Source organism: Felis catus, chromosome C1 (genome assembly GCF_018350175.1).
Source record: "Felis catus isolate Fca126 chromosome C1, F.catus_Fca126_mat1.0, whole genome shotgun sequence".
NCBI classification, from domain to species: domain Eukaryota; kingdom Metazoa; phylum Chordata; class Mammalia; order Carnivora; family Felidae; genus Felis; species Felis catus.
Window position 1 is genome coordinate 171,016,042 of NC_058375.1, and position 13,710 is coordinate 171,029,751.

The 13,710-nt window shown below is 36.2% G+C and overlaps 1 long non-coding RNA gene across 1 annotated transcript in view; it reads left to right on the top strand.

Annotated features, from left to right (window-relative positions):
• Positions 1–1,471, top strand: part of LOC123379198 — a 42,625-nt gene extending 41,154 nt beyond the window's left edge. Inside the window, exon 3 of the long non-coding RNA XR_006583398.1 lies at positions 1,062–1,471. This is a non-coding gene — a long non-coding RNA (uncharacterized LOC123379198). The remainder of the gene's footprint in view (positions 1–1,061) is intronic.
• The last annotated feature ends 12,239 nt before the right edge of the window (positions 1,472–13,710 follow it).

Sequence of the window (13,710 nt, forward strand, 5' to 3'; positions counted from 1 at the left end):
GGGAATGCCCACAGTGGTCAGAAGTGTCCCGAAAGCTTAAATAAGTATTTGATTAATTGATAAGCAGCAACAAATCTCTTGGTTCCCTATGTAGTTCTACCAAATTTATGCCCATGTAGTAAAGAGATCTGCCATCTAATGAAGGTACAGATGCAAATATATGGTTGTCATTTAATAGAAGTCATTTCTAGATACATTTTGGTAAGGGTTGCAGGTTTTAAAAGTGTCTAATTTTGTATTTAGAATTGGTATGTGATTTTAAATTATTACACAAGAAAACTTCCATGAATTCTGATTTGCAAATGATTTTATACAAGCACACAACAAATGTATCATTTACAATGAGTGCTACAAAATAGAGGAGTGATAGGTCAGTATAGTTGCCCTGAATCTCTGTAGTGTGCCTGGTTGTTAAGTCTTCACATGGACAAGTAGCCAGCACTGACTGGTGCTTGTACACCTTTTAGCTGGCCTGGGCTGAGTGAGGAAATAGGCAAAGATTATGGGGTTTCCATTTTGCTGTTAAGTCCCTCTGTACTGCTTTCTTCCCTTATCAAAACTTACTTTCACGATACTAAAAGAACTGAAAATTTAAGTGATCGTCCTGAGTCTTAGTGTTGAAAGTAACATGCAATGAAGAAGGAATTCTAATGCTAGGAGTTTGTACTCTAAGGAGGGAGGAAGGTCTTTCCACTGCCTTCTTCAGTGTGCTGTTCTATATTATATTCCTTAAATCAACTCAGTCATTTGGTGATTTGTAAGCCATTAATGTGCCCAAAATCATCAAAATATTTTCTCCATTAAGCTTTTTTTTTTTCTTTTAAGGAACCATAATTGCTAGCCTTTACATTGATTAACAAGTATTTCCCACCCGTCTGGTTGACAGTTTGTCCTGTTTTTTAAGGGTAAGGTCCTGTAGAAATACAATTTGGGTTTATAATTACAAAGAAGGAGAGATGAAGCGAAGCAGGATTGAGTGCTTTTCCATCAGGCTTACTTTAACTTATATATATTTAAATTGTGTTTGTAATACTCATCAAATATTTAATATTTATTTTCAGATGTGAAAGGTCCTGTGGTCTTCATGCTATGGATACTTATGAAAAGACAGCAAATGTGTATCAAATGGTGAAAAATATGTAATAGGCAATATGCATTTATTCCACAAACCCAATTCTCGAGGAAAACATTCTTTGGCAAGCAGTCAAACAATTTTAATGTAAAATTTAATGCAATAGGGGTGACATATTTTAGAACAAATTAATTAGATTAGTGAAGTGAAATGGCCTGAGTCAGAACAAATAAAATGAGCTGCATAACATGAGGCACTTTGCAATAATTCTTAGGCTATCAATTCTGTTACTTAGCAATTTGAATTCTATTCAGATCATCGAAAATTATATAAAACCAATTCCTGTTTCTTCTGGTTGATTACATAAAAATACAACAATTTCCATTTATCTGGAAAATGAACAGAACATTTCTTTCTTCAATAAAAAGTTTCTGATTTGTAAAATACCTTTAATTGTTTCTTTAATTTTCCTTGCTTGTTTTTGCACTGTGGTCCTCTGAAAAAGTTCCACTTATTTTGGGCTAATTAATTTTATTTTACTTTGTTAATTTATTTACACCTCAACTTATTCTGCAAGTAACTGGTGGTTTATTATAACAATTAAAAGAAAAAAAAAGTTGGTATACGTGAATATAATAACCATGACCAGAAAAAAGTAGAAAGGCAGGTGGGAAAACGTGACCTTTAATATTTATTTATTTGTTTGTTTGTTTGTTTGTTTATTTATTTATTTATTTAGATAACCTTTAAAATGGGAGAAGATATTTGTAAATCATGTATCTGGTAAAGGGTTAGTATCCAAAATATATAAAGAACTTATAAAACTCAACACCCAAAAAATAAATAATCCAGTGAAGAAATGGACAGAAGATATGAATAGACATTTTTCCAAAGGAGACACAAAGATGGCTAACAGATACCCAAAAAGATGCTCAACATCACTTATCATCAGGGAAGTACAAATCAAAGCTACAGTCACCTTTCACTTCCTACCTGTCAGAATGACTAAACTTTATAACATAGGCAACAATAGATGCTGGTGAGGGTAGAGAAATGGGAATCCTCTTATACTGTTGGTGGGAAGCAAAGTGGTACCACCGCTCTGGAAAACAGTATGGAGGTTCCTCAAAAAGTTAAAAAATAGAACTATCCTATGATCCAGTTATTGCATTCCTAGGTATTTACCTAAAGGATACAAAAATACTGATTCGAAGGGATACATACATCCTGATGTATATGGCAGCATTATCAACAATAGCCAAATTATGGAAAGAGCTCAAATGTCCATCCACTGATGAATGGATAAAGAAGTTGTACTATATTAATATATACAATAGAATATTAGTCAACCATAAAAAGAATGAAATCTTGCTATTTTCAACTAAGTGGATGGAGCTAGAGTATATTATGCTAAGCAAAATAATTCAATTATTTTGATTGAAATATGATTTCAATGATTTCATTGATTTCACCCCATATGATTTCCCTCCTATGTGGAATTTAAGAAATGAAACATGAACATATGAGGCAAAAAAGAGGGAGAGGCCGACCATGAAATAGACTTTTAATTATAGAGAACAAACTGAGGGTTGATGGAGGGAGGTGGGCAGGGGATTGGGTTAAATGAGTGATGGTTATGAAGGAGGGCACTTATTCTGATGAGCACTGGGTGTTGAGTGTAAATGATGATTCACTAAATTCTCCTGAAACTAATATTACACTATGTGTTAACTAACTGGAATTTAAATAAAAATTTGAAACGAAAAAAATCCTAAAACAACAACAACTACTACTACTACTATAACAGCAATAACACTTGACCTTTTAAAAATGAGGCAAAAAAACATAGGCCATGGCTTATGTAATTTTTGTGAGTGAATTCAAATTTGACTCTAAATTCCTGGCAGCAAAAGGTGAAACATGTTAGTTATACAGTGGTCTTAATTATGTTAATTGTGTGTTAGAGTATTTTTTTTTAATTTTTTTTAACGTTTATTTATTTTTGAGACAGAGAGAGACAGAGCATGAACGGGGAAGGGGCAGAGAGAGAGGGAGACACAGAATCTGAAACAGGCTCCAGGCTCTGAGCAGTCAGCACAGAGTCCGACGTGGGGCTCGAACTCACACACCGCAAGATCGTGACCTGTGCCAAAGTCGGACGCTCAACCAACTGAGCCACCCAGGCGCCCCAAGAGTATTTTAAGTCATGTCATTATCAATGATTTGACTCAACCGAACTCAAACTGGCCCTCAAGAAACTGAAAATATCTGTAGGTAGGGATCTGGTTTGGTTTAACCAGGCTTGATTTGATTGGCTGAGGTATTCATGGCATTTTTATCCTTTTGTATTGATTTCATCCCAGTCTCATTACAAGATGGTGGCAGCAGTACTAGGCCTCATATCCATATACAACTATATATATATATAGGTTGTGTTTTCTGCCTCTCTGTCAAAATAGGGAAACTTCCTTTCCATTTTGTCCAGTAAATTTCCACTCACATTGTACTGGCCTAATTATTTAATCAATAATCTGCAACCAAAGGAATGCTACGGGCTGATTGGGTTAGACCTAGTCTCCTGAGCCAGTCATGGCAAGGAAACTTGATTATATTGTACCACACAGGGCCATCTATGATATTGTGGATGTGATCAATTTCCCTTCAATTTTATGAGCTGTGTGTTCTAGGAGTGGGTACTTGAACAGATACTAGAAACTGGAAAGGGAAAACAGATGTAACCAACGTCCTCTGAACAAGTTACTTGAGGGAAATTAAATCTTTTTATTACTTAGGAATTTAGCATTCTGGTTCATTTATTAATTACAAAAGACTGTTTTGAATTTGCATTCAGAGACAGTCATGATATTTGACAGATTTTAATGTTAAGTAAAAATAAATTAGAAAACGATGCCATAGTAACTGTAAAGTCTTCTGAAGATAGCTGTCTTCATAAACATTTAACATGATGGACAGGCTGATGGGGTTGAATATTTCCAATTTAAACTATGTAGTTTTGTCCAAGTCTTTTTCTACTTTCTACTACATTCTCATTATATTTGTCTAAATAGAGGTAAAAACCATTGACTATCAACCAAAATATGTTGATTTGCAAAACTTTTCTCAATATAAGAAGAAACCACTATTGACTTTTTGGTGGGCAGAGTGAAGGTGGGAGCAAATTGGAACAAGAGGGTAGTCACTGGAGTGCTAGTGCTACAGGTTTTGGATTTAAAGTATGTCCTGAGGTCACAGGTGCTGTTACTTGGGTGGTTAAGATCTTAGATAATCATGTGCCTGTCTCTTGTTTTCACACACACACACACACACACACACACACACACACACCCCAGTAATTTGAATGGTGATCTTGAAGAGACTTATTTCTAAAAGTTATTTTTCTCTCCAGAGAATCTATGGGATTTTAAATGATGTGAATGCTATTGCCTAGAGATGCAGGGGTAAAATCAACACTGAAAAAATATTTTAAAATAAAAATGGATCTATTGATGATGATAATTATTCATCCTGCTTCTCTGAATTTTACTATACTACCTTTTCTTTCTTTCTCCCACTCTTTGAGGACAGTGTCTACATTTAGACAACAGCTCCTAATTTTCTGGCTCTGGCTTGCTTCAAGATAATTCTTTTCTTTATAGACAGTGGCCATGGCAGGTAAATCAATTCCCGTAAGTACAGTCTCCTGAAATGAAGGCAGGTTCATTGTCCTCTCTGGGGGCAGCACCAGCTAGTATTTTATTATCTTTTCCAAATCATGACACTCAATGAAGTGTGGAACTGATAAAAGATGAATTTACTTTAAGGTCCAAGAGAGAAAACATAACAGAAAATGAGAAGTTTCATCATAAATGCATCAATGAAGTTGCCCAGGGAGACTTGGTGATGGTGAAACTATCTCATAGCCACAGAAATTGCATCTCACCTTATTCACGACTGACACTCTAATGGAATCTCAGACTGTCTCAGCATACTGTCTGGACCCGCTTCATTTTCTCTTTCAGGTGCAAAGCAGTGTTTGTGGTTTGACCCATTGTCCCAAGATAGGCAGAGAGTTTCTTTGGCATTGGCCCAAAGGACAATAGGGAAGCGATCTAGCTAAAATTACATATTGATCTCCCCTTCAACCAGCATCCTTTCCAGTTAAATTACCTTGCTTCTTCCTGAAGGGATGACTATGAGTTTTCAAAACACGCTCACCCAGCTTCTTAGGTGATAATTTTCCCCCTTACAGTCTTCTGATTTAGATTTAGTTATATTTAAATAACTGTTATTTTCACAAAAAAAAAGAATACCAATTTAGAGTGTTGTAAGCACAGACATCTGGTATAAAAAACAATACTACAAGTAGGGCGAATTAAATATTTGCTGATGTGAAGCTTTGGGAAAAAATTCATTACTATGGGAAACTTGAATATTCTTCCTTTTTATTCCTCATATCTAGCACATTTCCCTGCAATCAATTTCTCATACTGCTGAACAATTCTCCTTCTTTACGAATTTTTACTAATTTTTAAACCTCTTGGAGCTGTAAACCATGCTTATGCTTGTATTCTTTTTTTTTTAAACTTCAGATGCACAGATTTGAATTAACCATACTCGTTGGTTGCTGGCACACTTTCATTACTTCATGAAAGGTCCTTCCCTGATTTGATACAGTAGGTGTTCAACAAATAGTGTTCTCCACTTTAATAAAATCTTACCACTTCAGAAACTTCTCCAACATAGGACATGGATAGGAGGATTGAAAATTGATCAGAGCTATTTCCTTTACCATATACATTAGAAGTCGTTCACAGTTCCTTAGTGAGTCAAAATTAGAGTCTGACATTAGAACTATTGTGTATTCCTTATATTTTATTGCATATGAATATGAATGTTAAAGGGCATATCATTGGGGGGCGCCTGGGGTAGCTCAGTTGGTTAAGCATCTGACTCTTGATTTTGGCTCAGTTCATGATCTTGTGGTTGTGAGATTGAGCGCCACATTAGGCTCCATGCTGACTCCAAGCATGGAGCCTGCTTGGGATTCTTTCTCTCCCCGCCTCCCCGACCTCCCCTTGTGTGTACTCTCTCTCTCTCTGTCTCCCTCTCTCAAAAATAAACTTAAAAGAATTAAAGGGCATATCAGTGAATGTGATTCAACTTTTTCAGGTCTATAGTAAATGAACTAACTACTTTGAGTATTATTATAGTTAAACGCCTGATCTGATGAACCTTATCCTCTGATTCTAGTCAAGATTCAGATGTTTGGAATATGTACCATCAGGAACCCTTTATAGAATTCTGTCTTAAGGCTTAATCCTATCTGTATTCTACAAGTTTACTAGTCCTTTACTAACTCTTACTTGATGGTGTACTTGATGTTTCACCGTTCACTGAGTGGCCAGGCTGTGCAGCCAAGGTTAGTAGGCAGTTAAGTGCCACCCAGGAAAGAAACAAGTGCATGACTTGAGGTTGCTGAAAACAGACAACATGCATACTGGGCTCAAGTTTTACAACACGTAATTACTTAGAGTAAGAAGAGAGAAAGCGCTAAAAAGATCTAGCCCTTTGCAATGTGTGGGTCCCTCACGGCCAGTGGATGTACTCTGCAGCCAGCCAATGCAGGCAATGTAGCCTGCACACCCCACTTGCTGCTGCAGTAGAAGTGCCTTGACCCTCCCCTGTGGGGTCTGAAATACAGAAAGCAAGGACATGCCAAAGGGCATCAACACATGCACTTAAGCAGAACAAAGGAGTACACATGGAGTCTGAACAGGGGGAGATAATCCCACAGTTGGTGATAAGCCTAGCACAGGCGATGAGGACTCTATCTCTTGGTAAGGAAGTGTGTCAGGCCCAAGGCTCATTCTTCAGTGGCCCTTGGATGTTGAAAGACTGCACATACAAGACTGTATTTTCCAACACTTGATGATGATGAGGAGGAAACCTATTTCTATCACAAACATATTCAACCATAGACACTTTGGAAAAAATGTTCCCTTGGCAGCGTCCTTGAATTTTTTTTAAGCATATAATTTCTAGAACAGTGTTTCTCTTCTGTTTTTGACTTTGACAATAACTAAGAAATGCACTTTCCATATTGGCCCTTGACATGGCTGTGTATGACTAAAAAATTTCAGAAGCAACACTTTCCATTATTATGTGTGATGGACTCTTAACATTTTTTGGTTTGATTCTATTCTATCATGTTAAAAAAATTGATCCACTTAATTGATTTCACTAATGAGTCTAAACTACTGTTAGAAAAACACTATTCTAGGAAATGGGCCATACAGAAACTGTAAAGTTTGTAAGAACTTTCAGTGTTTTGAAAAACAAAAGGGAGGGGTGAGAAAAAGGAGCGAAAACTGCAGAGCAGAGAGTAATTTCATTAGTGTGGATGTTACATAAATCACATCTATCTTCCCCGCTACAATAAACATGTGGCTGAAAAACATTTGGAAGGTGCAACCTAAATCTTAAGCATGAAGAGACACATAGATTCTCATAGTTTGCTTATATAATTATTCTGGTAGAGAAAAGATCTATTATTTTGGCAATCCATAAGAAGAATTGGTAAAATTAACTTAAAATTATATTATTATAGGTATAATATATAGGAATATATAATTATGTTACTGTATGTATACCATATGTAGGAATAAATATAAAATAACTTTTTTGATAAAATATCCTTTTATTTTTATTAAAAATTTTTTTTATGTTTATTTATTTCTGAGACAGAGAGAGAGGATGAGTGGGGGAGGGGCAGAGAGAGAGGGAGACACAGAACCCGAAGCAGGCTCCAGGCTCTGAGCTTGTTGGCACAGAGCCCGACACGGGGCTCGAACTCACAAGCCAAGAGATCATGACCTGAGCTGAAGTCGGACGCTCAACTGACTGAGCCACCCAGGCACCCCAATAAAATATTTTAAAGTTATATTACATATATATGAATTTTATATGTATGCACACATAACTGTAAAGTTACGTACATAATAAATATTTTAATCACACATGCACATCAAGCGTTAAACAGCTTACATTACCATAATCAGGCATTAAACAATTTGTATTTTCCCTGAGTTCTGGGTTCTACCTGGCTTTCTTTTTCTGTCAAGGGCAAAAACAATGGCACAGGGCATGTTGTTTGCTCTACTCAGGATGTTCTCTTCCATCCCTTTCTCTTGCTTTTCTCTCTCCATATTTTACTTTTCATTTTCTTTAAATCTCATCACAGCTGTTATATTCCCAAGTTTATCTTTGCTTTCCCAAGACTAAATCAAGTCCACTTCTACTAAGTTTTTACAGCATATTTTTCCTTAGAGCCTTTACAACATCATGCTCATTTTAGCCCATCAGTTTTTCTCAAGTGCCCTATGAAGTTCCTGATATATAGCAGGCACTTGAATGTTTGTTGCATGACTAAATGCTTTCTAATAATTAAAATAGCAATTACTTTAAAAAAAGGGGGCGTGAGTAAGCAGTCACAAAGTACTGAATGTGTTCCAGATCTCATAAGTTTCTTTTGGATCATTGTTTTTGAATACATTTATTCCTCTTTCGTATTCTTATCCATCAAATTTGGTACTGACTTGCATGTGGTAAATGCTAAATAAGTATTTGCTGAATTGATTGTTTTCGGTAAAGCACATAGGTATATGTTATTCATGTAATGAGTCCTATGGAGAGAGGTACACATTTCATATTAGATCAGATTTACATAATCATTATGATTGTGTTTATTGATTTCCATCTTTTAGAATCAATCTAATGAGAAACAGAAAAAATATGTTTCAGTGTTAATATGCTTATGTTACTACATGTGTTCAAGTCCTGTAATGTAATGAGAAGTATGTGTTTAGTATGTTATTTATAGCTAATGGGTAACCAATACAAAAGCTAAAAATAACAGTATAAAAATCCAACACTGGGAAGAGAAGGGGAGGAGAAAGCAAAATAAATGAACTCAATTCTCACGTTTCTCATGATGGCAGTCAATATTGTCTAAAGTTAATAAGTCAAGATAATGAAAAAGGAAAAAAACAAACTTCTTATTTAGACTTACAGAGATAACCACCAAAACCCATAGAAACAGAAAAAGTTAAGAGATATTATCCTTGAAGAGTGTCTGTGGGAGGGGAGGAATTGGATGAGAGATTGTTGCTTTTCATCATAGATCTTTGGTACTAACAAGACAAAAATCCAGGAGAAAATGTTATACAGAATTCTCCTTAAAGTTATTTTTGAGGCGCATGCATTTTCCTTGCCTCTGGGTGTTACTTAATACCTTACTATGAATTGATTATATAGATTTTTTTTAAAGCAAGTTTTGAATTGCCATGATGGAAAATATTGAGGCCCTCACACTAAAACACTGTTATGGGTAGAAATCTAGATCCCTGTACAATTGCCATTTACATACTATACTAGAGTTTAGAATTTCTATGAACAGAAAAGCATTACTACTCCCTAAACTTTCTTAAACACAGCAGCATTACTAAACCTATTTAGTAGTTTATTATATATTTAAATGATGTAAGTAAACTGAGGAAAAAGAAAGCACAAAAATTGAGCAGTATATATAGAGATTTTCCATTTACCCTGTTTCCCTCAACATATACAGTCTCCCCTCTTGTCAACATTGCTCACCAGAGTGGTACATTTGTTACAACTGATGAACCTACATTAATGCATCATTATCACCCAAAGTCCATAGTTTACATTAGGGTTCACTTTTTGTGTGTATATTCTATGGGCTTGAATTAATTCTATGGGTGTATATTCTATGGGTTGGAATTAACTTATAATGGCATGTACTCATCATTATAATACCATACAGAGTAGTTTCACTGCACTAAAACCCTCTATACTCAGCTATTCATTCTTTCCTTCTTTCCTAACCCTTGGAAACCACTATTTTTCTTTTTTTTCCTGTCTTCATAGTTTTGCCTTTTCCAGAATGTCATATAGTTGGAATCCTACGGTATGTAGTCATTTCAGAATGGCTTCTTTCACTTGGTAATATACATCTAAGGTTCTTCCATATCTTTTCAAGGGTTTATAGCTCATTTTTTTTTTAGTGCTGAATACTATTGCATTGTCTGGTTGTACTATAGTTTATGTATACATTCACTTTCTGCAGTAAATCTCAGCCACCTCCAAGTTTTGATAATTTTTAATAAAGCTGCTATAAATAGTCATAGTGTGGATGTAAGTTTTCATTTCCTTTGGGTAATACCAAAGAGTGCGATTGCTGGGTGGTATTGTAAGAGTATATTTAGTTTTGTAAGAAACCTCCAACCTGTCTTCCAAATTGGCCATACCATTTTCCATTCCTACAACCAATGATTGAAAGCTCCCAGTGTTCCATATCCTTGCCAGAAGTTCATATTGTCCGTGCTGCGGATTTTGACCATTCCAATAGATGTGTATTGGCATATAATGCTGTTTTGCTTTGCATTCCCCTGCTAATATATGATATGCAGCATCTTTTCATGTGGTTACTTGCCATATGTATATCTTCTTTGGTGAGGGGCCCATGAAGGTCTTTGGTCCATTTTTTAATTGGGTTGTTTGATCTCTTATTGTTGAGTTTTTAAAGTTCTTTGTATATTCTGAGTAACAGTTCTTTACCAGATATGTCTTTTGCAGATGTTTTCTCCCAGTCTGGGTGTGTTTTCATTCTCTTGATAGTGTCTTTGACAGAGCAACAGTTTTTAATTTTGATGAAGTTCAGTTTATCAGTTATTTCCTTCATGGATTTTGTCTTTGGTGTTGTATCTAAAAAGGCATTACCACTGTACCCAAGGTCATCTAGGTTTTCTCCTATATTATCTTATAGGGGTTTTATGGTTTTAAATTTTATATTTAGGCCTGTGGTCCATTTTGGATTAATTTTTGTGAATGTTGTAAGATATGCATAGAGATTCATGTTTTTTTGCATGTGCATATCCAATTGTTCCAGTACTATTTAGTGGCCTCTTTTTAGTGTTAAATTCTGACTGATTTAAATTTTTTTAATGTTTATTTATTTTTTGAGAGAGAGAGAGAGAGAGAGAGAGAGAGAGAGAGACAGAGAGAGAGAGAGAGAGAGAGACAGAGAGACAGAGCACGAGCAGGGGAGGGGCAGAGAGAGACACACACAAGAATCTGAAACAGGCCCCAGGCTCTGAGCTGTCAACACAGAGCCCCATGTGGGGCTGGAACTCACGAACCATGAGATCATGACCTGAGCCAAAGTCGGACGCTTAACTGACTGAGCCACCCAGGCACCCCTAATTCTGACTTATTTTAAAGAAAATTGTAGAAAAGAACACTAGGCCAAATATAAGGAATTAGTTTTGGCTGGTTTAACAAGTTAAGAATTTATTTTTCCTCATATAAAAGAATTCCAGAGGTAAGCAATCCAGTGTCCAGTACCCTGTCTTACCAGGCTCCTTTAGTCTTTCTGCTCCCCCTTCTTTAATACCTGGTTCCTATCCTTGGATTCTGTCTTCATTGGCTTCTCGTTTTATGATTATAGAATTGCTAGTTTGTTCCAGGTAGGAAGAAGGAGAAAGAGAATAAGGGCATCTGCCAGATGAGTAATCACTTTCAGAGAACTTTCCCAGTAGCTCTACCTTAAGACTTTAACTTACATCTCATTTGGTACCCTTTCCAAGTAGCTTGGAAATTTATGTTTTTAGCTGGAAACATTGCTTCCCCAATCACATAAGAGCATAGAAGACGGGGAGACAGAATTTTTATAGGCAACTTGCTATCTCTTTCAAAGCTTCGTCTATGCCAGACAGTCTGCTTTAAGCTGTTTACCCTGTGGAGAAGAGGAACAAATATGGGTCTGCAAGATACCACAGATTTGTTCTAATAAATTATCTTAATTGTCTAGACAATAGGTCTAGAATTTTTCTAAGCAATACCCATGACATTATATACTATAAAAGTTATTACAGGGTCATAAAAGGGGAATTGTAAAGAGGGAAATGTATCCCTAGAGTATCTACTCAACTGATTATCTCTAGCACCCAGCAGAGCTCTTGCTATTTTGGTGATAGTATTAGCTTTCTATTGTTGCTGTAACCAATTACCTCAAACACAGTATCGTAAACCAACCCAAATTACTATCTTACAGTTCTAGAGGTTAGAAGTCTACACTGGCCTCACTGGGCTAACGTCAAGGTGTTGGCAGGGCTGCATTCCTTTCTGGACACTGTAGGGGACAATCTTTGCCCTTCCCTTTTCCACCTTCAAGATGCCACATTTCTTGGCTCGTGGCCCTCTCATTTATTTTCAAAGCCAGCAAAACTGAATTTCTATGGCTACTCTTCTACAGTCACATCTCCCTCTGACTGTATCTCTCCTCCCTCCCTTCTCCATCTTTAAAAATGTTTTTTATTACTACTATTAATTTTTTTGACAGAGAGAGAGAGAGAGAGAGAGAGAGCAAGCGAGCAGGGGAGGGGCAGAGAGAGAGGGACACAGAGAATCTGAAGCAGGCTCCACACTGTCAGTCTAGAGCCCAATGAGGGGCTCGAACTCCCGAAATGCGAGATGATGAGCTGAGCTGAAGCCAGACGCTTAATCAAATGAGCCACCCAGGTTTCCAACTCTCTTCTCCATTTTTAAGGATGCTTGTGATTACACTGAGTCCACTTGGAGAATCTGGGATAACCTTCATATTTTAAGGTCAGCTGATTGTCAACTTTAATTCCACCTGTAACTTTAATTCCCCTTTGTCATGTAAGGTGATGTATTTATGAGTTCGGGGGATTAGGGAGGACATCTTTGTGGGGGGCATTATTTTGTCTACCACAGTGATGCTGGATAAAATTTATATTAACAATTAAGAATTATAAGCAGTTAACACACTGTGCTTCATTTTATCTTTCAACAACTCTAATAAGTGAGGAAACTGTTGTTTAGAAGCTTGGATTAATTTGCACAAAATCACATGACATGAGAACCCATCTTGTAAACACTGTGCTACACTCTACCTACCACTAAGCGAATCATCCAAGTATGTGGCAAACCTGATTCTATGTCAAGGTACCATGGTTTTGCATGAAGACTAGTGCTAAATCAAGCTAAATATATTTTAGAGTCTAAGTCTAGGCTGGTCACCTTTTAATGTAGGTTTGTGACATGAAATAAAAAATTTATCTTGTTTTATGGTTTAGAATTTTTCTCACCATTTGCAGTCTGTGAAGCCCCAAACTTGCATAGAACCTGGTAACAAGAATTATTGGCATTTTCATCTCTGCTTAGTCATACATATGTTATATTTTAATTAATAATGTTTTTTCCCTTGCTTTTTCTTTTTTAAGCATTGTTTATTCTATGAACCAGAGGAAGCTCAGATATTTTCAGCATTGGACTATATTGGGATACCTTTAAGACCGTAAATAAACCATACTAACCAGGAATGGTATGAGGATTTCTGAATATATTTTCACTCACCTCATCCTTACTTAATTTAGCATTCACATAATGCAAACCATTATGCTCAATGTGGGTTGAAAATATTCAAGGCTGTGAAAACCTGTGCAAGTTTATTACTGTAATTGAATACTAAAGTACAATATTGGGGAAGTTCATCTTATTTTCAGTCTTTTTTCATGACACATTGCATTTTGAGCTGC